Source organism: Euprymna scolopes, chromosome 23, assembly GCF_053919585.1.
Source record: "Euprymna scolopes isolate OS-2025 chromosome 23, ASM5391958v1, whole genome shotgun sequence".
Classification (NCBI taxonomy): Eukaryota; Metazoa; Mollusca; class Cephalopoda; order Sepiida; family Sepiolidae; genus Euprymna; species Euprymna scolopes.
In genome coordinates, this window is record NC_136504.1 from 61603549 (window position 1) to 61607412 (window position 3864).

Sequence of the window (3864 nt, forward strand, 5' to 3'; positions counted from 1 at the left end):
ACTTTTTGTCACTCGGCCTAATTCAACTTTTGAACGGCATGCGAGACTGAGCCGTTGATCAAGGTAAGAGATGTTAAAATCATTAAACATCCAGTTTTAAGTCTATTGAACAGTTCAGTTAAATACAATTCAGATAATGGGCCCTCAAATCAATGAGGTGGGTTCAATATACAATGTCATTGAGATTTAGGCCTCAAAACAATGTGTGATCTTTCCTGACGACCCAACATTATCTGGATGCCAGAATGGATTACCCACAAGAAAAAAAAACCCGATAACCTTTATTATATACTCGCAGGCCGCTCAGAATTGTCCAGTCATAAAATATGTATAAATATTATATTTTAATTAATGCAGAATACTTATTTATTATGAAAAGAAATACCATGGGTATTAAACGTAACATGAAATTCCTTTAAAAATAAAAAAAATGAAGTAAAAAGAAAAAAACGGAAAGAAACTGAAACATGTGCATGCAAGGATTTTGGTTTTTTTTTTTCTAAAGTTTTCTCTTTGTAAGTAAGAAAAAAATATTCAAGCTGAGATCGAAACCAAAACCTAAAGACAGTGAGTCAAGTACAATAATCATTAGGTCAACTTGCCACAATCTTTAAGTGTTTTCAAACCTACTTATTCTTAATATAAAAAATTTGTCATCAGAACGATTCATGCAGGCACATTTGTGAAATAGTTGACAGATAAAGATAACATAAAAATCCAATGATCCTCACATAGTTTCAATTTTTACTGCTTAATAGCCTTTTTTCCGGATGAAAGCCAATTAAACTGTTTTCCATGTCTGAATACCCTATATACTAAATTTCAAGTCTGTAGATCAAACATTTGTTGAATATATAGGTTGAGACTGTGTCCTCACACACTCACATTCTCACTTTTATAGATATACTAGAATGTACCCAGTGTTGCCCGGTATTAAATGTAACATTAAATTTCTTTTTAAAAAATGAAGAAAAACAGAAAGAAACTGAGTCATGTGCATGCGAGTAACATGTTTTTTTTCTAACAGTTCACTTCTTGTAAGTAAAACAAAAAAATACTTGAACTGAGATCGAAACCCAAACCTAAAGAGTCAAGTACAATAACCATTGGATCAACTTGACACAATCTTTAGAAAGTGTTTTTAACCCTTGTGAAACTGTTGACAAACAGATAAAAATCTGATGACTCACAAGTGCCGATTTTTCTATTTTGACCCCATAGCAGCCCTTTTTCCAGATGAAAACTGATTAAAAAGTTTTCCATACGTCAGAATACCTTATATACCAAATTTCAAGTCTGCAGATTGAAACTTTGTTGAGTATATAGGTTGAGAAGTGTTCACACACTTATTTTTAGAGATATATAGACAAGTGTATGGGTGTGGTAGACTCCAAATTGGTGCATATTCTCTCCTGAAAACAAGGATGAAATACCCGACAAGTTAAAACATCTGATAAACTTGATTATATTCATGTCTGCAAGGTAAGCTGTTTCTTCCAAACAACAATAGCTTCCGTTGGTTGCTCGCTTCATTACAAGTTTCTGCTACTTTTCCAGTAGTAAATATTCATTTCTATACATGATTAAAAAAAAAAAAAAAAAAAAAAAAAAAAATCGATTAACCTTTTAGGAGCAAAGTGTAATATCAGTTCTGATGCTCACTTCATCTTTTCTGACCTCGTTCAGTAAAAGAGAAATCCTTCTAGACTAAGGCAATTTTTATTCCAATTCATAGTGATCCTTTTTTGTGCAGTTGGATTTCCCACACTTGTGTCTTACTCTGCCTTCTTGGGAAGACAAGTAAAATAATGTTGAAAATGAGTATATGATTAAAGTTCAATAACTCTTTAATTGAACTGAATTATCTCTCTTGTTGATTGTTTACAATATATACTGTGTTTTATTTTCGTTTTTACGAAATATAAAAATGGCAAAAAAATAACTGAAATAAAAGCGCAAGATTATAAAATTTTAAAACAAGGGATGCTGGTTTTTTGGGGTGTTTGTGCATTATAGTTTAGATATCAAAAATGCATTTTAAGTAAAAACAATTACATATTAACGTGTCATGTGGAAATCTATAAAGGGCAAAAATCTGTTTAAATGTATGTATGTATGTATGTATGTATGTATGTTTGTTTCGCAAAAACTTTCGACAGAGGCGACAGATTTTTACAAAATCGGTATCATTTTGAAGCTCGACCCTTTGGACGATAAATATTAAAAAATTGGCTAAAAATATTAATTTCTTCACCCTCAACTGGGCACTGTTCTACCGGGAGGAGTCGCTTTTTTCGCCAATATTTTCGAAAGTCATCCCCTCTTTTCGATTGTCTATCCTTAATTTAAACCTACGTCCCTTCCTGCTTGGTGATGAGTGCAACAGCAAAGACGTCACTTTTTTTTTTTTCTCCACGTTCTTTTCCTCCTTTGCGGTACGGATTCGAGCCTGCCTGTCTACTACCACTTCTTATTTATTTATTTATTTTTTTGCACAACACACATCTCCAAACACCCGAGCAATGCCGGGCACCCAGGCTAATTGAACAAAAAATAAAACAAAGGGAGATAACTCAACAATTCAACTTGAGGTTTATGGTGTAATGCTTAGGAATTCCCATTAATCACTTTTGTTTCGCTTGTGTTGTGAGGTCATTGAAACCTAATTGATCCTAACATAGTACGAAACATAAAGAAAATATTAGATAAAAGCTCACTAAGTTATCTTACACATAACACAAAGGTCACAATTAAGGAAGATACAAACCTTCTAGTAGAAACTTTTGAAAAAAAAAAAAAACTCCTCTTCGAACAAGTCATTGTTAATTACAAAAAGATCAAAGAAAAAAACAGATTAATTTCCAAACAAAAAAATTCACCAAGATTATAATCGTCCTTTTGCAATGAACAAATTGTAAGATACCATAGTAAAACCCCATAACATCGCCATCAGTTTAAATGAGATCTGTGTAGCATCCACTGTATATCGGAACAAATCTGCAGCAGAGACATTTCATACCAATCACCATTTTCAACACACACGTGTTTAAAGAATACATAAAGACAACATTGTAATTTGCACATCCTCACACATGCGATAAAAAGATTACATTACACTTCATGCATAGTGACACAACAAATATATCGGAACATTCTAGAACTCTCCTATATAAGCCATTGCTCACGTAAATTAAACACGTCTGGGATGCAGTTTTAGAGATAAATAATATCTCTGCTTGTGGTTGACATTAAACTACCAACATGACTTTGCATGCATTATGCACCTAAATTCTCCGCATGGAAATTACCATATGAAATGGGAATTAATTCTTTTCAACTAGTTATTTCGCACTTCTGTTTTTATATGTAATGAGCACACACACACACATAAAACACTTAAATGTTTTAATACCCATATTATTTTTCCTCCAGAAAATAACGTTCCCGCTCAACATGAAAATTCATAATCATGAACTTTTTGCTTTTTCTTTGAGATGTACATTAGCAAAGACTGTCGAATTACCACTTGTTGCAAGAACCTTGACGTTGAAATAATTTGAATTACTTTTTATATAAAGATAGTGTGGGACTTGAATTTAACAAAAAAAAAAAAACTGTTTAAAAATAGCACAGTACTAAAAATGCATAAACACCCAATTTTCTTCTACACATTCTTTACGAAACATAACCAGGTAAATTTTCAAGTTTTTCTACTTAATAAAAAATTACTTTGAAGAAAATTAGTGGCAAATCTTTTATTTCTTTTATTTTTAAGGAGTAATTGTTTTTAAGCAGTATTTTTCGAAAATTATAGTTTTAAAATTAGATAACATACAAAGGTTAATACAAGTAGATAAGGTTTTT